Source organism: Monodelphis domestica, chromosome 6 (genome assembly GCF_027887165.1).
Source record: "Monodelphis domestica isolate mMonDom1 chromosome 6, mMonDom1.pri, whole genome shotgun sequence".
Classification (NCBI taxonomy): Eukaryota; Metazoa; Chordata; class Mammalia; order Didelphimorphia; family Didelphidae; genus Monodelphis; species Monodelphis domestica.
Window position 1 is genome coordinate 64,483,566 of NC_077232.1, and position 27,642 is coordinate 64,511,207.

Here is a 27,642-nt window from a genome sequence, read left to right on the forward strand (position 1 = left end):
TAAATAATTTTCCTGCCTCTAGTTGAAACCCTTCAGTGATGATTAGCCTACTACCTCCTAAGGCTGCCCATTCCACCCTTGCCTATCTCTAATTGTTAAAATTCCCATAACACAAGAGCCCAAATCTACCTGTTTATAGCTTCCACTCATTCTTTGTTCGCCCCCCCCCCCCCAGAAGTCAAGCAGAAAAAGTCTAATCTCTTTTACACATGACAGGCCTTCAGGATCTCAAGTCACCTAGAATTGCAAGCACAGGCAAGTGCCTAGGGCAGGGCATGATGAGACCAGTAGTAGAGATATGGCTTAGAGTTAAACTGAAGTATTTCCCTGCCCAGTGTAAAGGTCCTAATGCTGAGCCTTAAATCTTATCTACAACAGATTTTACCTTTTATGCCCAAATCATGTACCCACTTTGAACTTAGCTTGGTATATGGTGTGAGTTGCTGGTCTTGCAGAGTTTCTGCCAGACTACTTCTATATTTACATAGCAACTCATTTTGTGGTAGCAAAAAACTAGAAATGCCCATCAATTAGGTAATGGCTGAACAAATCATCATATATGAACAAAATGGAATACTATTGTGGTGAAGAAATGATGAAGGCTATAGTTTCAGGAAAGCTGGGGAAAATTTGTATAAACAGTGAAGTGAGCAAAACCAGAAAAAAATTGCAGGCTAACAGCAATATTGTAAAGATAATGAACTGTGAAAAACTTAGTAACTCATCATCACAATAATCAGCCACCAGAGGATTCATGATGAAAAGGGTTATCCACTTCCAGACAGAGAAATGATAGACTCAGAGTGCAGACTGAAGTGTATTTTCTCTCCTTTTCTGGTTGTTGTTTTTTTTTTTAATAATGGGGAACATGTTCATATATGTCTTCCCAAGTTTTTTTTTAAACCTTTACTATTTCTTTAGCACAATAGTATTACATTTTATTCAAAAATGATTTGTTTATCCATTCCCCAAGAGATGGGAATTCCTTTAATTTCCTATTCTTTGCCACCTCAAAAAGAGCTGCTATAAAAATGGAAAGTAGTCTGGCAGAAACTCAGCAGAGACCAGCATCACATACAATGCAGAAATCTGTTTTGCATGATTTCATATTCATAATGGCTTTTGCATTTCTTGCCTTCTTAATGGGTGAGGCAAAGGAGAGGATTTGGAACTGAAAATGAAATATAATTGACATATTTTAGAAAGTGATCAAGAAAAGTATTTTGTCTCAGGCTAGAAAATACCTTTAGTTTTTAACCTAATATAGAACTAAAATTTTCTCAATATACTTTGGTCCCAGTGATTCTCCTGGACCACTTAAGTTCCAGGTCCCAACTCTAATTTCCTGATCTACTTCCCAATCCTAACCTAACTCCTTTGTACAGATTTATGATCTGATCCCATTGGCATTCAATCTAGATCAAGCACAATGTTTATTTGTAAACCATTTAGCACAGTGCCTGGCACATAGTTGATATTCAATAAATGCTTATTTCCTTCCCTTGATTCATCCTACAATTCGAACTTCAATCTCAGCTGAATGTGGGCAGACTTCTTTTTAATCTCCTTTTGTTTTTTTAAAAATAACCTTTACCTTCTTGTCTTAGTATTGATTCTAAGGTTTTCTTCTCCTGTCTCTCTCTTTGTCCTTCTGCCTTGAGGTAACCTTAGGCAGCTTTCCTAGAAGCACAAGGAAGATTTGCTTTGACCATAGCTGAAAGATAGTGTTCAGTCCTACATGCCAGATATTAGGAAGGACACTCACCAACTAGAGGGCTTCCTAAAGAAGAGTGGGATAGTGGTGAAGGTATAGAAACTAAATAGTAAAGCAGGGGCTCCTAACCTTTTTTGGGTCATGGACTCTTTTGGCAGTCTAACAAAACCTATATAGCCCTTCCCCAAATGCATAAAATAAAATACATAGGATTACAAAGGGAAATTGTTATACTAAGATGAAGTTATCAAAGTAATTTTTTTGAAAAATTATCTGACCTCTTGAAATCTATCCATGGACCACTTGAAACTCCATGGACCCCAAGTTAAGAAGCCTACCATAGAAAATGGTTTTCCTAGAGAATAGAGTTCCTGGGGGGAACATGAGAGCTACCTTCAAGTGTTTGAAGGACTATGATGAAAAGGAGAGATCAGCCTGATTCTGCTTAATCCCAAAGAATTGAGCTAGAATCAATGAGGAGAAATTGTAGAGGGGCAAATTGTGTCTAATGTAAGGAAAACACTCCTAAATGTTAAAGCTATCCAAAAGAAGAATGTGTTGCCATAAGAGAGTAAGCTCCTCATCACTGGAGGTCTTTGAGCAAAAGTTAGATGACATGTTTTGTTATGGATGTAATAGAAGGAACTTTTCCTCTGGTACTGATGACTAAGATGACTCACAGGGTAGCTGGGTGGCTTAGAGGAGAGAGAGGCAGGCTTCGAGACAGGAGGTCCTAGGTTCAAATCTTGCCTCAGATACTTCCTGATTGTATGACCCTGGGCAAGTCACTCAACCCCAATTGTCTAGCCCATACCACATACCACTCTTCTGCATTGGAACCAATACTTGGTATTGATTCCAAGATGGAAGTTAGGTTATTTTTTTTAAGATGACTCACTAGAACCTCTGTCCCAAACTCTCCTGGTTCTGCGAGTTTGTGATTCTCTGCTCTCTTGAAGTAACTTGGAGGTTCCAGGGCATCAGTCTAGCTGTAAACTTGATATAACACTCACTCTCACTAACAAAACCTATAACAAACATGTATAGCCAAGCAAAACAAAATCCTATATTAATCAAATTTAAAAGACACATCTCTGGGAACTTTTGTGTTTCAATATTGCAGATAAAAGAAATGTTTTAGTTTTGTTTTATGTAAAATATAAAAGGAGGAGGAGAAAGAAGCAGAAGAAGAAGAAAGAAGAAGCAGAAGAAGAAGAAGAAGAAGAAGAAGAAGAAGAAGAAGAAGAAGAAGAAGAAGAAGAAGAAGAAGAAGAAGAAGAAGAAGAAGAAGAAGAAGAAGAAGAAGAAGAAGAAGAAGAAGAAGAAGAAGAAGAAGAAGAAGAAGAAGAAGAAGAAGAAGAAGAAGAAGAAGAAGAAGAAGAAGAAGAAGAAGAAGAAGAAGAAGAAGAAGAAGAAGAAGAAGAAGAAGAAGAAGAAGAAGAAGAAGAAGAAGAAGAAGAAGAAGAAGAAGAAGAAGAAGAAGAAGAAGAAGAAGAAGAAGAAGAAGAAGAAGAAGAAGAAGAAGAAGAAGAAGAAGAAGAAGAAGAAGAAGAAGAAGAAGAAGAAGAAGAGGAGGAGGAGGAGGAGGAGGAGAATACATAGTATAGTAAATATGGCATTCTTAAAACAATCCTAAACAGAACTTGTTGATTATGTATATGTGCCAACTTCAAAACATTTCTGCTAGGTGGCTAAGTAGATTGAGAGCCAAGGAAAGAGATGGGATGTCCCAGATTAAATCTGGTCACAAACACATCCTAGCTGTGTGACCCTGGGGAAGTCACTTAACCCTGTTTGCATCAGTTTCTTCATCTATAAAATGAGCCGAAGAAGGAAATGGCAAACTGCTTCAGTATCTCAAACAAGAAAACCTCAAAACAGGACACAAATGGGATCAGATATGAAACTAAATCATAATGACACTTCATAGCCATCTAATTTGAGGAAAGTCACCTCTCAGTGATCTACTCTAAAAAGTGAGACGGTTGAATTAAAATAGATGACCTTTGAGATATCTTTCAGATTTAAGTCTCCTGACTCTTAGATCATTATGGCACCTGATTGGGCCACCTAAATTCCTACTGGCTTATTATCCTTCTGCCATTAAGGGGAAAAATTTCATTAAATATTAACATGTGATGTCTACACCTCAAAATAATACAGTAGGACAAGCAATATGGAAGAGAGAAAAGGGACACTGGGATTAGGGGCAAGAGGAGATCTGACTCTGACCCTTATTAACACTGTAATTATGAATTTTGCCTTTCAGAACCTCAGTTTCCTCAACTGTGAAATGAAAATAATAATCTTCATATAAACTGCTTTTCATGTCATAAGGATATAAACTATTATTATTGCCACACACTTCCAATTCCCCCTAACCATTCCTTTTTATCACACTAGCCTTGGGTAGTTGAGTCTGAGTAGGAATTAGGAATTGAGAATCCTCCAGTAAAGCTCATAGAAGAATGTAGCCTGTGGGTTCCAACTTTGTGGACCAGTCTCCCCACCAATCTCAGGGCCTGGACATTAAACGCAGAGAGATGGTGGGAGAGGAGATCTCAGGTTTGGAGAAGATGAGATGAGGATGGGAGGGGGAGCATGGGGAGAAGATAAAAAGAGGCTTCAAAATTGCTGATCCAGGATCTTGCCTCCATCGAGGACTGAGAATCTGAAAAATGAATTCTGTAAAAATTTTACAGTCAAATTACCAGCAGCTTGGCTGCATGATCACCTGCAGGATAATAAAGGTTTCACTATGTTTCGCTTTATGGCTAGGCTGCCAATGGGAAGGTGAGAACCCTTGGTTACCCTCCCACCCCAGAAGAGGAAGTACCTCCCATGCCTGGCCCTGGTGCTATCCACATAACTGAGCAAGAAAGAATCACAGAATCATAGACTATCAAAGCCAGACATATCCTTAAAGAACACTGAGACCAAGTGCCTCATTTTACAGATAGAGACAGTAAGGTTAACAGAAGGCAAAGTGATTTGTTCCTGTCACAACTGGTAAGGAATAGATCTGAAGTGTGGAGCCAAGTACTTTCTCCATGTACCAGGACAGAGCTGTGTTTCCCATTCTTGGGAAACTCAAAGACAAATAGAAGAGGTGGGAAGAGGTCTGAAAGAGGAGATAGTGTAGACCTGGCTGAAGAAGGGAGAGAGATATAATGAATCCTTAAAGGTCTCATCAGGAGCTCTTATTTCTACCCTGACATTTCTTGACAGATATAAGAATCCAGATCTGTCCTTAGAGAGATGGTTCTGATGCAGACTTGATAGGCACTTTTCATCCCAGCTGCACTTAAGAAAGACACATAGCATAGTTCATCACCCTGGGGTTGGGCTAATGTGACCTGAATTTTGGGAAGGACAGGCACCTGGAAACAGAGATAGATTTACATTCAAGCCCCAAATCTCAGTCATCCCTAGTTGCTTCCTCCCCTTTCCTCCAACACCCTATCAATTGTACTCTGCCCTCTGTAAGCCATAGCTACATGGGTATTTAGAGTCCAGTGTCTTTTTTTCTTCTTGGGAATTCATTACCACCCTAAGTAGCCTATTCCATATGGGAACATCTTCCCAAGTTCAAATCTTTCCTCAGACTCTTATTAACTGTGCGATCTTAGCCACTTCCCTTAGCCCTGTTTGCCTCAATTTCTTTGTGTCTAAAATGAGCTGGAGAAGGAAATGGCAAACCACTCATCTCTTTGCTACAAAAATCTCAAATAAGGTCATGAAGAATCAGACATAGTTGAAAGGACTGTGTAACTAGAAACAACAATCTTATAATTATTGCTACTAATAATTGTGCAAATTTCAATTCAATACAATTTGACAAACATTTGTTAAGTATCAGCTAGATCTAAAGAACTGTACTAGGGACTGGGGAGACAAGGCATAAGTGAACCAGCACCTGCCTTCAAAGAGCTTACATGCTACAGTGACATCGTAGCCTATGTATGGATTACAAGTGCTTGAAAGGACTGTCTTAACATGCTTGTGATCTAGGGACATAGGATTATGAGATCATAGGTGTAGGACCTGAGAGCCTAGAACATGCATTATCATCCCCATTAGACAGATAAGGAAAACTAGACTCTGGTGCTTTAGTGTGACTCCTTGAAGGCAATAGTGAGGGACAAATCCAGGACTCAAACCCAGATTTTGGGACTCCACCATTCTTTCCACGATACCACTGCCTCATGGACTGATGTCTCCATGGATTGGCTCTTTGGACAGGGGGATTGTTTTGTGACTTTCCAGAGACTTGGCATAAGTGCTAAACTATGTTATGCTTGGACTTAGCCATCAGTAAAATAAATTGTTTCCCACTAATGTGATTTGCATGATTCCAAAAAAGAAACTACTCCCCAAAATCTCCCACTTCCCATGATCCTGAAATCCATCATTAGGGATTCATAGGATAATGGAACATTGGACTCCCAGAGCTGGAAGAGATTTTCAATTCAATCTAATCTAAGCTTCCTATAATTCACAAACCATCTCTATTGCATTCCCCAAATTTAGTCATTCAGATCCTATTTGAATACCTCCAGTACCAAGCAACTTCATACCTGAGAAGGCAATCCCTAAAAAAGAGGGACTCATCAGATCCTTCAAGCATCAGGCCAGGGCTCCAAGGAAAGACTTTACCAGCTTCGCCACTTGACTATGGAGCTTTAAGTGAAGAGTAGGTGACCACCTTGCTTAGAGATGGCCATGTCCTACTACAGCTGGGACTAATATGGTTTAGCAGAGTTCAAGACAATTTTTTTCTGCTGATGCATAAAAGACTCACCAAGAAGGAAATTGGTGGGGCTTCTTTCTGCTTCAACTCCTTCCTTCCTAGTAGTCTGTGTGGTGACTGAGGAGCTAGAAAAGAACATTTGCTGGCACCCTCTGAATTCTGGATTCATTGGAAAGATTAAGTCCGATTAAGAAATTCACACTAACAAGCTGCACTTAATTAGATTTGGGAAAGTAAGGGAATATGGGACTGCAGGATGCTCCCAGGCAGAACGTGGGTGGTCAGAATCCACTCCCACTCTCCACCTATGTTGGCTTGGATGGTCTCTCCTTAGCCTAGCCTGCCTACACCCCTAGTCACCCTCTGGCAGGAAACTCCTCCTCCTTGTCCAGCTCCTAATAATGGACGGTGTTATCTGCCTAATCAGACTAATTAGCATGGGGAACAGAGACATAATCATAATCGAATGCAAATGCCAGTTTCACAAAATGAAACCACCATATGTGCCGTCATTAGCAAACTCTGGGCACTTTTTATAAATCATATTTACTAGTTTGTAAACAAATCAAGCTCTCAATGTGAGAGGCACTATTAGAGGTGGTAGTGAGGAAAAGCAAGTCTTGTTGGCTAGGGAGCTGGTTGAAGAGAGAAAGACTTGAAGAGGAGAGGTCACCTCCTAAGGGCAAAATGGGTTTAGTTGCTAGGAGCACCACCATGAAGGACTTCTTGGCAGTCTCAAGCCTGGAGATCCCATAAACTGGGCTTGTTGGGAGGGAGATACCTCACCAGTCAGATCCCTGTAAGTCTGGCTGTCCAAGGTTTCATGACTGTAGTATTTGGAGAATCAGGAAGGGTGGCTTCCCCTATAACGACAAGATGACAGATGCATCTTTTCCCCCATTACCAGCTGACCTCTTCTTTCAGTGGGTCAAAGAATGTCATAGCTTAGAAGAATCTTAGGTACTATCATGCCTAACCCTTTCCCATTTTGCAGAGGAGAAATAAGTGACTTGCTGAAGGTCATACAGTTAGTTAGTTAGTTAGTTAGTTAGTTAGTTAGTTAGTTAGTTAGTTAAAGACAGAGAATCAGGTCTTGAACCTAGGTCTCTTGAAGGCTTTGATGTTGGTATAGTATATACTGTAGCTTCCCTCTGTTGGTTTCTGTGAATTATACAGAGTTAAAATACCATTCCTGCCCATCCCTCTCCCATTGAAAATATTAAATCCATCTCTCCACACCCCCTTCTCCGGCAAATTCCCTTTCAGTACTACATCTATGGTACAAGGACTAATAAGCATCCCTTCTACCAGCTAAAGGATCTTTGTTCCTTCTGCCCTATAGCCTCCTGGAGTATAGAGACAGGGTTAAGTTTCCCTCTTTGTTAAACAAATTGGTAGACATAGATGCTCATCCACCTGTAATATTTTTTTAGGCTAGGGGTCCCTCCTAGCACTGACATTCTTTATTTGAAAGCTTCTACTAGATCTGACATTCTAAACTTTAAGGTCCCTTCCAGCTCTGACATTCTATGTTCTCAGGCCCTCAAAGTCCCAGCATTCTGGGAATCTTACATTATTTGGCTCTGGGCACCAATACTGCCAGAATAGAGATGTAGGAGTTGGTAGCCCCCAGACTGGAAAGCCCTAAAAATGATGGACATTGTATTTTTAATCTTATTGTTTTCTCTGAAAGCTCAACTCTGCCAATCGCCTGTTCCCACCTGAAATGTTAACAGCAAACAGATAGATGACAGTGTTTTGAGATTGGGTCAATTGTCTGCACAGTAATTAGACTTACAAGTGCCCTGAAGTATAAGGCTCCAAAAGGGTAGAGACCTAGCTTAGTCACTCACTCTTAGGACCTTGGATAGATCCCCTATCATTTCAGGGTTTTATTTGCCTCCTCTATACAATGCAAGTGATGGACTAGAGAGAAGCTTAGATTAGCTTTTAGTAGAGTCTTAATATTTCCAAAATGCTATATTCACAACCCTTTGAAGTAAGTAGAACAAGCACTGTATTGTTATCCCCATTTTACCTATGAGGAAACAGAGTCAGAGAAGGGAAGAACCTGCCCATGGTCCACTTGTGCTTCCCCCTATACCTTCTTGGTTGAAGTATCTTCTGACCCAGATGTTCTAGGGTCCTCTGCTAGTGATTCTTTGTTTGGTCTCTATTTAAGATAATACTTTTTAATAGCAAAGAAAGATGGAGAGATTGTGGGATTGTAGATATAGCAATAGAAGAATCCTCAGGGGCCATTGAGGTCATCATCTTGATTTGACTAATGAGGAAACTGAGGTACAAGACAGTGTAGTGGCTTTCACAGGATCACACTATTAGTATCTAAGATGATATTTGACTAGGTCTTCCTGACTCCAGGGCCAGTGCTTTATCTGCTACACCTGGGAACCTTAACTTTAGAGCTGAAGGGACCTCAGAAGTCATATAATCCACTCCTCTAATTTTACTGATTAGGAAACTGAGGCCCAAAAGGCTGAGGGACTTAGCAAAAGCAATACAAGCAATTAAATGGCAAAACTAAGATTTAAAATTAATTCTTCATTATGCCCAAGGGACCATAAAACTGCTCATGCCCTTTGACCCAACAATACTGGTATTAGTTCTATCCAAAGAGATCAAAGAAAAGGGAAAGAACTTATATGGACAAAAAATATTTGTAGCAGCTCTTTTTGCGGTAGCAAAGAATTAGAAACTGAGATTCCCATCAACCAGGGAATGGCTGAACAAGTTGTGGTATATGATTACGATTGAGTTTATGCTATAAGAAATTACAAATGGAGTGGTTTTGGAAAAACCTGGGAAGAGCTATATGAACTGATACAAAGTAGAGTGAACTGAAAAACATTGTATACAGTAACAGTGTAATGATCAATAGTGAGTTAGGTATTCTGATCAAGTGATCCATGACAATTTCAAAGAAATATTAAAAATGCTATCTACCTCCAGAGACAGAACTGATGAACTCTGAATGCAAATTAAAGTATCTTTTTACTTCCTTTATTTTTCTTTCTTTTTTACAATATGGCTAAAATTGGAATATATTTTATATGACTTTGCATATACAAGTATCACATTACTTTCCTTCTCAATGGATAGGGAAGGAGGGAGGGAAATAATTTGGAATTTAAAAATTTAAAAATTTAAAAATTTTAAAAAATTTTAAAAAAATTTTAAAAAAATTAAAAAAAATTAAAAAATTAAACAAAAACATTAAACCAAAAAATCCAAAATCTGTTCCTCCAACTCCAGATTTAGTGTTCATTCCATTATTCTGTCCATTCTTTCCATTACACAAGGAGCCAGTAGAGTAGAATATAAAAAACACTGCCTCTGAGACAGATAACCCAGATTCAAATTCCCCTCCCCTGAAACTTACTACTTTGTAGGTTTGGACAAGTTATTGACTCTCTTTGGACCTCAGTTTCCCCAGCTGTAAAATGAAAGGGTTGGACTAGATGTCTCTGAGATCCTTTCCAGCTCTAAGTCCCTTAGATCTTTTACAGAGATCTCTTATAGATCTATCTAATCCAACATTCCCATTTTACAGAAGGGGAAAAGGAGGTCAGAAAGAATAAGGGTAATGTAGTTAATAAATGTGGAATCCAGAATCAGAACCCAAGGGTCCTGTTTTCTTATTCAGGCCTTTTTCTGGGCAACAGAGCTTTTGATGTTGAACGGTTGCTAACCAATAGTCAAGAGTTCTTTCTTGCAGTACCCATTCTCTGCAAAGGCTCAGAGGGCTTGGCTCACTTCATCTGGCAATAATTCAAGATGAGGGAGGAGGTGCACTTAGCCTTATAAATCAGAGACCTACCTGACCCCCTTATTTTATAGATGAAGGTCTAGAAAGGGCAAGGGGTTTTCCCAATGAATGTCACAGTCCATCAGCAGTAGAGCCAAGACTAAACCTCATCCTCCTGACACATAGCTCAGGGCTATTTCCCACATACCACAATACTAGGGAAACTGTTTCCACACCCTGGCAGTTCCCTCCAGGATTCCAAAGGGGAAAGTATAATGAGTCCCATTTAACTGTTGTTTGTATGGCTCAAACAGCTCTGTTTAATTTTGTCCATGGATTGGAAAAAGTTAATTTCAAGCCTTGTTTCCCCTGCGGCAGCAACAACCTTTCAAACTGCTCATTCCTGGTGAAGCAGACCAAACTAGTGAGAAAGACAGACAGATAGACAGACAGGCAGGTACTCACTCCACTGCACAGCTGCTAGGCTGGATGGACAGAGGGACAGACAGGCACCACCGATGGCAGCTGAGGTTTAATCACACTCTGATAGCTCATTTTCTCAATGTCAACATGAGGCACCAGGAGGGAAAAAATAATTTTAAAAATGAATTCTTTCATTTGATAAGCTGGCTCCACTACCCTGAGCTTGCTCAGGAGAGACTGGGTCTTTGGCTGCACTCTGGAATACTATGTTCATAATATTTTTTGGTGATCCTTCCATACCTATGATTTCATTAGCATAGAGAATTCAATCAATCAGTCAATCATACAATGTTCATTTTTTAAGTTCCTAATATCTCCCAGGCACCTTTCTAGGTTTTAGGAAGATAAAGACCAAAAATGAATCTGTATTCAAAGAGCTTACTTGGATGGGGATAGAGGGCAGAGATGGAACCCATATTGTGAAAATTCATTCTACCAATGTAGATTGGCAATTCATCTGTAACTTAGAGGTGCTAGTAAGTGTACATTCTTAAGAGAATTGCCTGGATCACTGAGAAGTTAAATAGTTTGCCCCTGGCCAGTATGTATCACAGACAGAACTTGAACACAGGTTTTCCTGACTCCATCCCTTCTTCCATGCCAACAGCTTGTATTTCTATCATTCTTTGGGGTTTGCAAAACACTTTGCTCCCCCAGAGAGGGAGGGAGGTGCAAACATTATCACATAAACATCCTTCTTTTTTAGAGGAGAGACGAAGAAACTTGTTTGAGGTTACGTGATAGGCAAATATGGGGGCTGGGAATCAAACCCAGGTCCTCTGACCTTGAGCCCAATTACCTTTCCCCCTCACCACTCCTCCTCCCTGTTCTTCATTTTTTCTTCCTAACAGATGCCACCCAAGAAGAGATCAATCAGGAAAAGGAGGTAAAGAAATACTCCCTTCCTCTTCTCACAGCAGGCCCCAATTTTTATTTGTGGGCAATTGGCTTTTGGGAAGACACCGGCTGACTGCCCTCAGGCAGGACCTGATATGAGAAGAGGCCAGGAATGAAGCAGTGGGGATTGATTAGAGTGTTCCATATCCCCTGCTCCATGAGCACACACACTCAACCACAATCTAACTCGCCGCTGAGCTGAAGAGACAAGAGAAATTGGATTCCTTCCTAATATTTAACCTTCAAGTCAGCTCTAACAGTTGTTGATATGTTGTTTTACCAGTGAGGTACACAGGCTTTCCTTCATCCTGCCACCTCTGAAAGGCATTTTGATCTAATGATATATAGGCAGATAGAAATATAGATGAGAGGATTGGGTCACCTCACTTAAGAAACGTGTAAGTTTTAGAGGAGATGCTGACTTCAATACAAGCAGTAAGGTGGTGTGGGTCAGGACCATGGACAGGACCAAGCGACAAAGGGCTAGAGGTGCTGAGATAAGGAAGAGAGCAAGAATGAAAAAAAGTCTATGGTGTCATCATGGTTTTCAATATCTTCTACTCCCCCCACCGCTGCCTTTCATAGAATCACAAATTTAGAGCTGTAAGAGACCTTCGAAACCCAGTCCAATCCCCTCATTTGATGTGTATGAATACTAAGGTTCAGAGAATCTTTTGTCCAGGGTCACATAGCTAGTAAATATCTAAGGTAGGATTTGAATCAAAGTCTTCCTGACTCCCAAGTTTAGAATTCTGGGCACACTGTGCCATTATGTATCTCCCAGCACCTACATGGCTCCTGAAGCATCAATGAGATGTGGGAATGAAGAAGGGTCTCCTGAGACAGAATTTGCCTGGTACCTTGTTCCAGATGGACTTCATGTCTGGAAAAGGCTCTCACTATTCAACCTGGGACGGAGGTGGTGACATTATAAAAGAGGCTGAGGGGCAATTAAATGACTCAACAGATAGAGAGCCAGGCTTGGAGATAGGAGGTTCTAGGTTCAAGGTTCAAATCTGGCTTCAGACACTTCCTAGCTGTGTGATCCTATGCAAGTCGCTTCACCCCAATTGCCTAGTCTTTACCATTCTTCTGCCTTGGAACCAATACTTAGTATTGGCAGATATGAACACAGAAGGAAAGGTTTGGATTTTTTAAGAGATTGAGACTATTTACTTTGCAAATGCTTAAACAAGTGGCTATTGGAGACCATTGTCTTTTTTTTAACACTTACCTTCCATCTTAGAATCAATACTATATATTGTTTCTAAGGCAGAAGAGCAGTAAGGGGTAGGCAATGGGGGTTAAGTGACTTGCCCAGGGTCACATAGCTAGGAAGTGTCTGAGGACAGATTTGAACCTAGGACTTCCTGTCTCTAGGCCTGGCTCTCAATCCACTGAGCCACCTAGCTGCCCCTGAGACTCCTTGTCTTATGCAATCTTGCCCATTACTTTGCTTTTCTTTTGAACAGCTTGATAAAAATCATAGCTTGCTTACCATACCCCCAAGTTCTTTTGCCTCTGAACTTCCACAAGGGCCATGGTTTGAGAACAGGATGACTAAATGGGTTTCCCTATTTCCTGAAAGGGTCATATTTTCCCTGCTTCTTCCCTTTATTTATCCCTTCTCCCTTCTTCATTCTTTCCTCTTATTCATTTTCTTCATCCAACTCCCCATTCTCTCTTCTACCTTCTCTTCTTAATCTTCCTCTTACCCCTTCCTTTCCTTCTTCTTCCTCTTCCTTATTTTTCTATTTCCTCTTCCTGTCCCTTCTCTTCTTTTATTCCTCCTCCACTTCTTCTCTATCCCTTTCTCAGTCTTCGTATTACCCCTTTACCTCTTCCCTTTCCTACTCCCATCAATTTTGGGGGAAAGCAATAAAGGAAAGAACTTTTTCTAGAGGGTTAAAGTTCCTCTCAATGCCAAAGTGAGTAAGGGATATTGGGAATCCCTTTTCGAAATAGCTTGAGTGGCTGTGCCCAAAGTATTTCCTCATTTCCCCAAATTCCTAGGGGCATTAGACACCTGGGAAGTCCACAGTAAAACTGGAAAGGAAACTATGAAAGCCTAATCAAGAGGCATTACTTTCCAAAGAGCCTGTCTCTAAGCCAGCAGTTCAGAATAGCTAATGTCCTGGGAGAATACAACTATTCTTTACCAGTGGCTTCAAGTAGGCACTATTCAATCAATCAATAAACATGTATTAATGCTTTATTATTTATGCCCTAAACTCTGAAGCTAGAGCAAAAGGTAAAAATAGTCCCTGCCCTCAAGGAGTTTATGTTCTGAAAGAGACCACATAAAAGGAAAATACATTCAGAGTAAATTGGAAGAAGTCTCAAAGAAAAGGCACTAGCATTAAGGGGGACCTGGGCCGGGTTCTTGCAGGAAGTGGGTCTTTAGCTGATACTTAAAGGAAGACAAAAAAGCGAAGAGAAATGGAAGGAAAAACAGAAGAATCAAAAGGGTTAGGGGTGGAATGGCCAGTGAAAAGGCAGAGTTGGAGTTAGAATGCCTTGTATGTAGAACAGCAAGAAGGCTAGTGTCACTGAATGATAACATTAGGAGAGTAAGATGGAAGTTGATTATAAAGGTAGGAAGAGTACAAGTTATAGGGGGCTTAAAATCAAATAATATTTTATATTTGACCCTGGAAATAAATGAGAGGTACTATAGTTTATTGAGGTGGAGCAAAGTTGTGACATGGTTAGACCTGTGCTTTAGAAATATGACTGTTGATTCAAATATGGAGGACCCCTGATCTTGGCATCAGGAGACCTGAGTTCTGACCTCAATGCTGCCATTAATTTGTAGTGTGATCTTGGGTGAATCATGACCTCCTCTAGACCTCAGTTTCCTTAGCTGTTAAATGCTGCCAATGCTATGATGAGGCTGGAATGAAATAACATTCATGAAAGCACTTTAAGAAAGAATTGAGGCAAATACAAGTGATGTTTTTTGATAATAAGCAGTAAATAATCATTACTGCATAAGCTCTTTATCATAGGATTATAGGATTTAGAGTTGGAAGGGCTTGCCTTAGAGACTATTCAGCCTAACCCTCTTCTTTTACAGAGAAGGAAACTGAGTCCCATTCAGGATAAGAAAATCTGCTGAAGATGACACAGATATTTTCCTCCAAGCAAGTTCCCTCTCCTTAGGACAGACACCCTTCCAAAAAAAGTCACTGGAGCTCTGTTAGCCAGGCCAGCCTGCTGGCAGCCACCAGGTCCTGGAAGAGAGGAAGGGGGGTAGTGCGAAGGGAGGTTAAGCACCAGGGCACAAGCATTTGCATGTCAATGGGTAAGAAGATTTCCACGGCCCCGCCTTCTGCATTTTCTAAATAAATATCTCCCTGGGAAGATATTTATAAAAGAAAGCCTTTTTAAAAATAATAATTTCTTTGGAAATCTCCCCACATTGCCTTCAAAATTGTTTTGAAGTGATAAAGGGATTTTCACAGGGAAGAAACAAGTCTCTTGACAGACTGAATCTAAGCCTGAATGTGAGAAAGGAAGGTTTACCCCTAAAATGGTTCCTTTCAAGTGAGACAAAGGAAGGTTTGGTGGCCAAAACTCAAGTCATAACTGGACAAGAATGCACCAATTTAATCACCCTTCTCCTAGAGGTTGTAGCCTTCCCTGCTTCTGTGAACTCTTTCCTTTGGCTTTGACATTGGGGATTGCATCTAGAAGCTCTCCCTGAACCCAGATCATGGCGAGATCCCTACTCCTGTGTCTTGTCCCCATGCACAGGCAAGGTTGACAAATGCTAAGAATACTCTGACCCTGGATCAAGCTAGTGCAATAATAATGATAATGGGCTTGAAACTTGGAGACCTTAGCTTGGTCATTAGGTCTTAGTACTTACTTCACAGAGGGAGCTAAGTGAGGCAGTGGATAGTTCAGGAATTAGGAAGGTCTGAGTTCAAATTTAGCCTCAAACACTTCCTAGCTATGTGACTTGTGGGCAAGTCATTTAACCTTTGTTTACCTCAGCTTCTTCAACTATAGAAAGGGGATAATAATACCACCTGCCTCCAAGGGTTGTTATGAGAATCAAATGAGATACTTGAAGCACATAACTACGTGCCTGGCACATCATAGGTGTTTAATAAGTGTTCTCTTCTCTTATTACTGGATCTTACTACTCACTATGTGACCTTGGGATGGTCACAATCTTTCTTGCCCTCCGGATCTTCATCTGAAAAATAAAAGGGATGGACATCCAAGATCCTATCCAGAACTTGGATAAGTCACTTTTCTGTTTTAAACCTCATTTTCCCTTTCTGTAAAATAGGAAGATTGATACTTAAACTGTGGGGACTTATGAATTGCTAGAGTAAATTCCATAAAGGTAAGAAGCTTCTTACCTAACCATTATATCATCCCTAAAGTACAGTGCTTTGTTCATAGTAGGCACTAAATAAATGTTTGTTGGATATAATAAAAAGAGTGAGATATGTAGCTATGTGATATATGTGAACAATTTATAATACAATATATAGTAAAATATAATAATATATAATAAATGTATTGTAAAAGTTAAATTAAATCTCAATAATAATATTATATTTAAGAGATTTATGAATGATCATGAGAAATCAAGGAATAAAGAAGATTCAAAATAAAGACCACGTGCCCATGACTGGTTAGCCATTTTTAGTCAACCCCACTCACCACCATCAATGCTGATTCTTCATCAGAGAGAGGGAGCCTCCAAAACCCATGCCCTTTATCCTCTGTTTACAGGAAGTATGTAATGACAGGAAGTCAGTGGGCTCTTGGGATATGTAGTTCTTTTTTTGGGTAACAGATCTTCAATCATACAGTATGATACCATGAAATGTGAGCTATTTTATAATAATAGCTAGCATTTATACAGGACTTTAAGGTTTGCAAGCACTTTACATGTTATTTCATTTGACTCTTACAACAAACCTAGAAAATCAGTACTATTTTAATCCCCATTTTACAGATGAGGAAACTGAAGCAGACAGAAGTTAAGTGATTTGCTCAGGATTACATAGCTATTAAGTGTCTGGGATCAGATTTGAACTCAGATCTTTCTGACTCCAAGTCCAATACTTTATGTATCCTATAGCCTATTAATGATTGGATTATTATTATTTGCATCTCTACTAATGTCTTTATCTCTATTCTTTTCCTACCTCCATGTCACCACCAATGACACTGTGGTATAGTGGAAAGAATTCTGGTCTTATTTGAAACATGGATCCAAATTCTTGTCCTGACATTTACTAACCTTGAGCAAATTGCTTGCCCTGGAATTCAGTGTCCTTACCAGTAAAATGAGAAAGTGACATTAGATGATCTCCAAGATAATTCCTATTCTAAGATTCTCAGAAGACACGCAGCATAGTGGAAAAGGTGCTATGCCTAGGGTCAAATCCCAACTCAGGAACTTTCTATCCATGTGCTCCTAGGACAAGTGCATAACCTCTTTTTGCCTCAGTTTCCTCAACTCTATATAGTAGGATAATAATAACAACAGCACTTACCCCATAGAGTTATAAGATTCAAGAGAGAGTGTATATTAAAATACTTTGTAAAACTTAAAACATTACATAAATGGCAATTGCTATTATAACCTATACAGTTAAGAGACAGGAGAGATAGAATCCACTGGATCAATATTAAAATACTTTGTAGAAGTATTTTTATCAAAATTCTACAGAGGAAAGCAGATCATGAAGGTTGAAAAGCATCCAAGAATGGGATTCTAAAGATATAAAGAATATTCTATTGAGGAGATAATAAAAGGGAGTTGTCTAAATCAAAGAATGTGGATGCACAGGGTACTCATCAATCACCTTGAACTTTTGAAAAACAGGTACAGAAAAGAAGATAGATAAAGGAGATGAAAATAAGGAAGGACTGAATGAATACAAAAAAAAGCAGCATAGCCCTATAAGAATGGTGTCAGGAGCTCTAAACCTTGGAGTGAACACAGGATTGTGATGAAAACTAAAGACAACATGAGGTTTTGAGTTTTTTCCAATTATATTGGGGAAAATCTCAGTATGAAAGAGGATGGGAGCACTGCTTTAGATACCAGAGGACAGAGAGAAGACAGAACTGTTAGACACTCATTTTGCATTCTAAGAATGAACATTGGCCTGGAAAGAACAAAAAAAAATTAAATAATTAATAGGAGTTGAAATATAAGATTTGTAAGAAAACAGTATTTTTTAAAAATGACTTACCTGATTTTTATGACTTCAAGTCCACAAGCCTCTATGAATCCCAGGGTAATAAAAGAACTTAAAGAAGTGACTGCTGTGCCATTGTTAGTGATCTTTGAAGAGTTGTGAAGAACAAGGGCCACAGGACTAGAAAATGGCAAAAGTTGTCCTGATTTTTAAAAAAGAAAGAAAGAAAAAGAAAAAAGACGGGGAGAGAAAGATTAAATAGTCTTCAAAATAAAAAAAAAACAGTGAATTTAACTTGGATTCCTGGCAAAATTCTGGAACATAATATTAAAGGGGTGGTTGGTGAACCTCTAGGGGAAAAAGGAATGATTACAAGAAGCCTAGATGGCTTCATCAAGAAAACAGTTCATTCCAGACTAATCTAATTTCCTTTTTAGACAAAATTACTAAATTGGTTTATCAGAATAATGCTATAGGTACAGTTTACTAGATTTTAGCAAAGTTTTTGACCAAGTCTTTCATGCTATGTTTGTGAAAAAAAAAAGTTTAATAGATGTGAGTAATTTGGTAGATTCAGACCTTCTTGAATGGCTAGACCCAAGAAGCAGTCAGTGGTGTTTCAATGTCAACTTTAAAATTCTCCATTGAAATATTCCAGGGACATTTCACTTGCTTAGACCAGTGATGTTTAAATATTTCTAACAATTCCTTAGATAAAAAGATAGATTAAATTTTCATCAAATATTCATCAAATTCATCAAATAAGATAAAATTTAACAGTGACCCTGCACCATACTTCAAAGAGTTGTGATTTCATTGGTAAAACTGTTCATTCCACCAGTACAGATCACAGTCTCTCTGCTACTTAGTAGAAGGTCTTTAAAAAAGTTGCCATCACTGAAAAATTAATAATCCTTCAACAAACCTGGGGCTAAGCCTATCTAAACATAGCCAAGCTGACCTTAGGATGGCATATGTTCAATCTGTCACTGAAGATGACAACCCAAGACTTGGTAAGACCTATTGCAGTCCCCAAGTCACAGTGAGGTTTCTGAATAGGACTAAATTCAATTCAGTGGTTATTCTGGGCATTTTCTATGTTGTGCCTTGGGGATACTTTCTCCTGAACTCCAAACCAGATTTATTAACTACCTATTGGTCTTCTCCCCCCTGTATGTCCCATAGGCATCTTAACATGTCCAAAACAAAAATCATTATCTTCCCTCTCCCTCCCTCTCCCCTTGACCAACCTGCCCTTATTTTTGGTGAAAACACCACCATGTTTACAATTACCCAGGTTTGAAACCTTAGGCTATTTCTCGACCACCATATCCAATCAGTGGCCAAGTTTTGCCAGACCTACTTGTGCAACATCTCTCCTATCTATTCCTTTTTCTACACTCCCACCACCTCTGCCCTAGTTTAGGATTTCGTCACCTTTTTCTTAGACTAAATAATGTCCCCCTGCCTCAATTTCTTTCCTTTCCAATGTACCTTCCACATGGCCACCAAATTGATATTCCTATAGCATAGAGCTGGCTATGTCACTTTCTTACTCAAAAAAAATCTTTAATAGTTCCCAAATGGATACAATACAAGCTCCTCAGCTTAACACTTAAAGCTCTCCCCAGTCTGGCTCCCATCCATCTTCATAATCTCATTTCTTATTATTCCTCCTTCTTTTAGTCACACTGGCTTATACATGACACTCAACATCCCACCTCCATGCCTTTGTAACACCATGTGTGGAATATTCTCCCTTCTTGCACTGGATCATAGAATCCCAGGTTTCTGTCCAAGATGAGATGCCACCTTCTAAAGCAGGCTTTTCTTGAACTCCCTAGTTACTAGTATTCTCCTTCTTTGAAATCACTTGGTATTTGTTTTATACATACTTTTGTACTTACTTGTCTGCATGTTGTATCACTTCCTCTAGAAGGTAAGTTTCTTGAGGACAATGAGATTAATTTTTATTTTTGTATCTCCAATATCAAGTTTCAGTGCTAAGGCAGCTCTGTGACCTAGTGAATAGTTTGGTGGGCCAGTAGTCAGGAAAAACTGAGTTAAAATCTAACCTCAGACACTTACTAGCTATGTGACCCTGGGCAAGTCACTTAACTTCTGTCTCAGTTTCTTCATCTGGATAATGGGAATTATTATTATGGTATCTGCTTAGTAGAGTTGTTGTGAGGATCAAATGAGATGATATCTATAAAGTGCTTTGCAAACCTAAAAACACCATTTACATTATTACTATTATGGCTTGAGACCAATCAGCACTAGGAATGCTTGCAGTAGAGCCACTGAGCATGCTGAAGTCAAGTGTCTAGGATAAGTCAATTACCAGGCAGAGCAGTGGGAATCCAGAGACAAATCTAAAGTCAAGACAAATCAGGGTAAAAGCCCAGCCCAATGGATGATAACTCTGCCATGATTTGAGCATCTGGAATTTTGTCCTCAGTCCTAAGCTGCATCTTTTCAGGGCAAAGATAAGCTGGAGAAGATCCTGAGGAGAACAGTCAAGATGGCCAAGGGCCCAGAGGAGATGGTGCCATATGAGGGGCAGTTGGAGGAAATGGGAATTTTAAGCCTGGAAAAAGGGGGACATGATGACTGTGCTCAAGTCTATAAATAGTTGTCATGCAGAAGAATTAGAATTGGTCTATTAAATCCCATGGGACAGCGCTAGAAAGCAAAGAATAGAATTTTCAGAAAGGCAGATGTAAGCTTGATGTAAGAGGAAAGAACTTAACAATTAGAGTTATTCAGAAGGAAAACTGGGCTGCATTAAGGGGTGAACCACTGTTGTGATTCAGTTGTTCAGTCCTCTCTGACTCTTGGTGACTCTGTGGACCAAGCTACCCATGTGTTTTTCTTGGCAAGGATACTGGAATGGTTTGCCATTTTCTTCTCCAGTGGATTCTTTTGTCAGGCAATCAGAGGTTAGTTGACTTACCCAGGGTCACACCCCTAGGAAATAGCTGAGACTGGATTTATACTCATGTCCTTCTGACTGTGGGCCCAGGGCTCTAGCCACTGAGCCACCAGCCACCTCCCACCTCTTCCCACCAGCTGCAAAGACTAGAATGCAACTTGATAGGTGTAGGATTAGAAAACCAGTGCCACTGATTACCTGTGTGACATGAGGCAAATTACTTACCCTCCTTGGGCCTCAGTTTCATTATTTGTAAAATGAGAGGCCTGGGACCAACTGGCCTCAAAGTTCCCTTCTGGCTATAAATCCATGATCCAATGACTCTGTCTACTACATGATTATGTGATTATGTGAAACAGGAGGGCAAAAGAACAAGTTTGGTAGATGGTCCAAAGATCAGGACAGGAGCCAGAAGCTACAAAGGAAGCTGAAGAGCAGGATTAGGTAAGCAGAGCAGATTATACTAGCAAGGGGGTGACTTTGCTTATTTGGCCACTGTCTAGTTTATCAGGGAGTTTCTCACATAATTCCTATTGGAGTAGAGACTTCTTAGAATGAAGCCTAGGAGCACTGTCACCATGCTGACCCCCTATACCCTGAGATAAAGCAGAGCAGCCCCTGAGCCATGTATAGTATTTTTAATAAATTGTTGTTATACTAAAATACCTAGTTAACTCCCTTTCTCCTTCCTCTCCTCTATTAAAGAAGTCATCATTTGGTGGAAAGATATCTGTATATATAAAACGATGACTTACTGATTTCTATTTATCAATTTTTTCTCTGGAGGTGGACATACACAAACCAATCTTCAAACACTATTTCTGTTCCTACATGGAGCGTTCTCTTGATTCTAATCATTTCACTCTTCATAATTTTGTGTAGGTTTTTCCATGTTTTCCCCAAATTGACTTGTATAGTTTCAAGAGTCCCAGTTAAACAGACATTTGGGGATCAAGAACAAAATGGGGGTGGCCCCTTTCTTCCACTCCATGAGAAAAAACTAGTCACAAGGATTTGTAAGCTTTATTGAATCACTTCCTTGAATGCTTCAGCATTCTGAGGAGGACAGGATTTTGCACTAGAAGGGACTTTAGACATCATCTAGCCCATCTACTTCTTTTTCCAGATGAAGAAACTGAAGGCTTAGAGAGGTGAAATGCTTGTACCTTTAGTTAGTACTTATGTGTGTTTAGTAAAATTTTAAGAACTTTAAGGGCAAGGATGATCTCATCTTCATGGTTGTATCCTCAGAGCCTAGCCCAATGACTGGTACATAGTAGGCACTTAATAAATGCTTAGTGATTGATTTCCAAGTATTTTCTTCAAAAAGGTACTAAGTGGCAGATGGGAGATTTGAACTCTGGTCCTCTAACTCCAAATCCATTTTTTTTTCATCACAGGATTCTGCCTCTTAAACCATTCAACCCAGTTCATTGACTGCATACCCAGTGAATTTGTAAGATGGAAGAAGCCTTTGTTTGATGGTCTTTGATATCTTGCCCAGCTATCTACACTGGTCAAATTAACAAAGCAACTGCTAATCTTCCATTTATACAACATAGAGATGGGTTGTGGTTTCACAGTACTGAAAGTTCAGATAAAAATGGATGCAGAAATGCCAAGAATCCAGATGTTCCGACTAAATTACATCTGGCTATTGTTCAGAGAGTTCAGAGTAGGTAAAGAGACAAATAATCCCAAGATGGAGATGAATCTCTTCCCTCCTCCTGCCCCAGCAGAGTTTGGGAGCAAGTACTAGCATGTGCCCCTCTCAAAGGGACCCAAATTGAGGAGAGGATAGGCAGGACTGCTCTGAAATGGAAAAGATGTAAGGGCTACCAAGTAAAATAGCCCATCTCTAAGATTTGTTGTTTTTCAGTCATGTTGGACTCTTTGTGACTCCATTTAGAGTTTTCTTGGCAAAGATACTGGAGTGGTTTCCACTTCCTTCTCCAACTCCTTTTACAGATAAGGAAACTGAGGCCAAACAGGGCTGAGTGACTTGCCCAAAGTCACATAGTTAGTAAGTATCTGAGGCCAAATTTGAACTCAGATCTTTCTAACTCCAGGTCTGGCACTCTATCCACTTAGCCACCTAGCCTTCCAAGTCCCCTGAAGCTACACTATAAGCAGGTCCCTCAATAGAGGGCAGGTAACTCCTGAGTAGGTGTCCCTTTCTGCTGTAGTTTAGAAGTGGAATTGTGCCTGATTTAAAATTCTGATACTTTTGACCTTCATCTTAATTGGAAGCATGATTTTAGGCTTTATTGAATTAATAATCTCCATATTTAGATTTACAAATTCATGGAATATTAAAACTGGGTTGGCCTTAAAACAAAGAATATAGACTGCCAAAGCTGAGAAGCACCTTAAAACAAAGGCTATGTCCAAAGAGGATATGTCCATGTCCAAGATGGATGGGACTTTAGGACATGGAAGATTAGAGCTGGGAGGGATCTTGAAATATAGAATGTCAAAGCCAAAGTGAGTCCATTGGATCACAGATCTAGGACCAGAAGGAAATTCTGAGTCCATATACTCCAAATCCTCCATTTTATAGATGAAGAAACTGAGATCTAGAGAGGTCAAGTGATTTGCACAAAGTTACAAAGGCAGAAGCAGGATTTGAACTCAGTGTTTTGAATTCAGATTCAAGGTTCTTTCTATGGTACCATACTGCCTTAGACTGAAGAACATAGACTGTCGAACCTGAGAAAGACCTTAGAACAGAAAAGGTAAAATGTCAAAACTGGAAGGGTCTTAAGAAAAAAGCATTTACAATGTCAGAACCAGAAGAGACCTTAGAACTTGGAATATAGAATGTCAGAGCTGAGAAGGATCATCGAATTATAGAAGGTCAAATTTGGGAAGGACCTTAAATCTCAATTAGTTCAACCCTCTTGTTTACAAGGATGGAAACTGAGGCATAGAGAGGTTAAACGATTCTCTAGCATCTGTGCCCCATAATGTTCCAGACCTGGGTAAGCTGGGAGATTGGATTATTATAGTGGAGAGTTATAATAAGAAATATAACTGCAAAAGCAAAGTCAGTTGAAATTGGACTATAATTAAATGCTTAGAAAATTCTGTGCTTAGCTCATTTTAAAATCAAGTGCTTCTTTGTAGAAATTTCCTTTCTTTAATTACAATTTCCTGTCTCGTTTGACATTTACAATGCAATCTTGGGGGATATGTTTGTGATTTATTATTCCTGCTCCTATCAGGATATCACTGTGCAGAAATGAGTTTATAAAATAAGAGCTCAAATTATTACGGCCTCTGACCAATAAAGCAGGCTCATAATTTCAGGCCAGAAAAAAAAGATTAACACTTTTGACAGCCCAGTGCAGAAATCTCAGCTGGGGATGACAGGGGAAACTCTTTCCATTTTCGGGAACAGAAGCAGCACTTAAGGATTTACAAAGCACTTTCCTCAAAGCAACCATTGGATGAAAGTAGTTAGTGCAAATATTGTTATCCCCATTGTACAGAGGAAGAAACTGAATCTCAGAGAAGATAAATGTTTGGCCAAGGGTCAGCCAGAGAGTAGTATGCATTTTCAGTAAGGAATCAGCGCTGGGTCAGGAGACAAGAGTTGGACACAAGGAGATCAGAAGCAAAAGCTGAGGACAAAAAAGAATGGTATTATCTGAGTTGAAAGGCAGGCAGCTGTGTGAGGAAGGTGCTGAGGGGGAGGCAGCTGTCCACAGCTGTTAGATTCTGTTTCTAAATTCTCTGGCTATTTAAAGAGTGTCAATCCATTCCTTTAACACAAATGATTGAGCACCTTTGGTGTGGTGGTGATGGTGGTGGATGGTTCTTTGTGGCCCTTGGTTCTTTGTGACGGTGTAAAGACAACAGTTTGTGTGTGTAGGGAATGGAATGTGGGTGAGATCAGCGTGATGGTCAGAAGAATGATGTATGAGAATAAGATAATAGCCAGGCTGTGTGGCATATCTCATAAAGGGGGAATCCCTACAGAAAATCTACTGCCTAGATCTGTGGAAGCATGGTGAGACTAGATCCTAGGGCGAGGGGAGGGGAAAGGTTGAGGGAGGCTGGTATGCTCAAGTGGTATTTTAGGATCTGAAATCAAATTTAACTATAGAGTCCAGTGTTCTTCTAGGGCAGCTACATGGAGTATAGTCCTTGGAGTCTGAAGGATAAGAGTTCAAATCCAACCTCAGATTCTGATTATATATATATATACTTTAGACAAGTCACTTAATTTCTATTTGCCTCAGTTTCTTTATCTATAAAATGGGAATAATAATAGCACCTGTCTCCCACAGTTGTTGTGAAGATCAAATAAGATAATAATTGCAAAGTGCTTGGCACATAGTGAGCACTATATGAATGTTAATTATAATAATTCTTCTCCACTGAAAACCAGTTCTAGGACAGTGATGATAAAGCACCTGATGATGTCAGACAGATGAATGGCACATTCATGAGCTCCCAAGAGCCTCTGCATAGGAAAAGAGAGAACCTAGGTTGGAGAAAAGTCTTGCAGGTGGATCCAGAGCTTGGAACAAGTTGGAGCATGAGTATGTGTGTGACTCCTTTGTCATCTGGCATGGGTGTGTGTGTGTGTGTGTGTGTGTGTGTGTGTGTGTGTGTGTTGAGGATGTTGTATATGAGTCTTATAGCCAATAGTCTCCAGGTCAGTGACCTGGGTCATGAGAGGTTGAGCACTTATTGAGAAGAATACTACCTCTAGGGACTTTAAATCCCATCTTTGATTCTCACTATTTGTGGGAGATTGATAAATCCCTTAACCTCCCTGCTATTCAGTTTGCTCATCTGTCAAAGGAGGGAATTGGACCACATGCCCTCTAAGGACCCTTCCAGCTTGAGATCTAGGATCCCATGACAAAGGCAGAGTGTGATTGAGCAGATTGGATCCATCTATCACCATGAAGCCAAGAAACAAGGCAACAGGAAGAAGTCTCATTCTTAATCCTAGGAACCTATGTTGAATAATAGGTGGAGATTGTTCAGGACAAGATCAGGGACAGAGACGAAGGGCTAATGCTTTCAGGGACTGATAGTTATAGCAGCTGGTAGTGATGCAGAAGAGGTTGGAGGAGAGTGTTCTAACAAATTCCCCAGAGTGCCTGCTGCCCCGTAAGCTGAGGCAGATAACTCCACCATGGTCTTTGAAAGATTGTAGACAGAAGGAAAGACTAGCAGGATTAAGCAAGGACTAATGTTCAGTTCTGTTTTGTTTTTTTTTTAATATAGAAGAAAGGCATGTACAAAATTATAGACCAGGGAGCTTGACTTTGAACACTGACAAAAATCTAAAATGTATACAATTAAAGGGATGTTATGTGAGCATCTAGAAAGGGAAGCAATGATACCAAAGAGAAAGGATGGATTCGCCAATGACAAAATGAGCTTTATAGATTTTTTAATTACTTCAGGAAAATTTAATCAATAAACATCAAATGTACTTTACATTGATAACATTGAAATACTGGCAACTGCTATATTTTAAGTATCCTTCTCAAAAACTGATATAGTGAGGCAATGTTGTCAAGAGAATATGCCCAATTTTAGTAATCCATTTGATAAAGTGTTATATGTTCTTGTTATACAATAGATGGAGAGAGATAGGCTATATACAGTTAAATCAACAGTACAGTTAGATGGATTTGGAACTGGTTGAATGGATAGAGCCAGAATTCAAAGCCAAATTGGAAGGAGGTCTCTAGTGGAATATCCCAGAGATCTCTGCCCAACCCTATGCCATTTAGCATATTCATCAATGACTTGGATAAAAGTATAGAGGATATGTTTTCCATCTAACAACAACCTAAGAAGGGTAGCTATTATACCTAATAAAAAAGTTAGAATTTTAAAAGGTCTTAGACTAGAACATTAGTGCAAATTTAATAAGAATAAATGTTGTCATACTTGGGTTCAAAAAATCAATTTCATTATAATAAAATTGGCTGATATTTATAAAGTGGTTTAAGGTTTTCAAAGAGCTTTATAATGATTACCTCATTTGGTCCTCACAACAATCCTGAAAGGTAGATGTTATTATTATTCCCATTTTTCAGAGGAGGAAACAGAGGCACACAGAAGTTAAGTGATTCACCTAGCATCCCACAGTTAGGAACTGTTTGAGGCAGTATTTGAACTTGGGTCTTCCTATGTCTAAGTTCAGAGCTCTATTCCCTGTCATCAGCTGCCTCTAATACATTTGTGTTGGATAGATGACAGTGACAGGATGCATTTTAAGTCCCACCTCTTTAAATACCTGAGTGATCTTGGGCAAGTCATTTAAATTCCCTCATCTTCAGTTTCCTTATATGTATAGTAAGGAATATAATAGGTGGCCCCTTCCAGCTCTAGATCTGTACTTGAATATATATATGTATGTATGTGTATATATAGATATGGAGGTCTAGTGGACAACATGTATAGTATAAAATCCCACAAGGTGAAGATGATCTTGGGCTACATTAAGAAAAGTATAACACTGAGGAATAAGGAGATGAGAGTCTGGCTGTACTCTGCCCTAGATATATCACAAATGGAGACTTACTCAGTTTGTAGACATATGATCCTTAGGGCTTAGGATGGATGTCATATGAGAAGCCAAAATAATTGGGTTGTTTAACCTTGAGAAAAGAAGATTCAAGGGGAGGGGACATGATGGTTATCTTCGATTATTTGAAGGATGGTCATATAGAAGAGGTATTAGGCTTGTTCTTCTTGGCCCTGGGGAGTAGAATAAAGAGTAGTAGGGTGAAATTATTGAAAAGGCAAATTTAGATTTGATTCAAGGAACCTTTCCCTAACAACTGGAATTCTCCAGAAGTAGAACATTTGGCTTCAAAAGGTGGGTGGATCCCCCTCCCTGAAGCAAAGGTCAAATGATCACTCATTAGAGATAATGTAGAAGGAACTCTA

General features: G+C 39.5%; 1 long non-coding RNA gene across 1 annotated transcript; it reads right to left on the reverse strand.

Moving 5' to 3' along the window:
• Positions 1–17,180: 17,180 nt before the first annotated feature.
• Positions 17,181–27,458, reverse strand: LOC103097556 (uncharacterized). The gene is made up of 3 exons (XR_469346.2): positions 27,275–27,458; positions 17,838–17,985; positions 17,181–17,750 (listed from the first exon to the last, which is right to left on the reverse strand). It is a non-coding gene; the product is annotated as an uncharacterized LOC103097556 (long non-coding RNA).
• Positions 27,459–27,642: the final 184 nt, after the last annotated feature.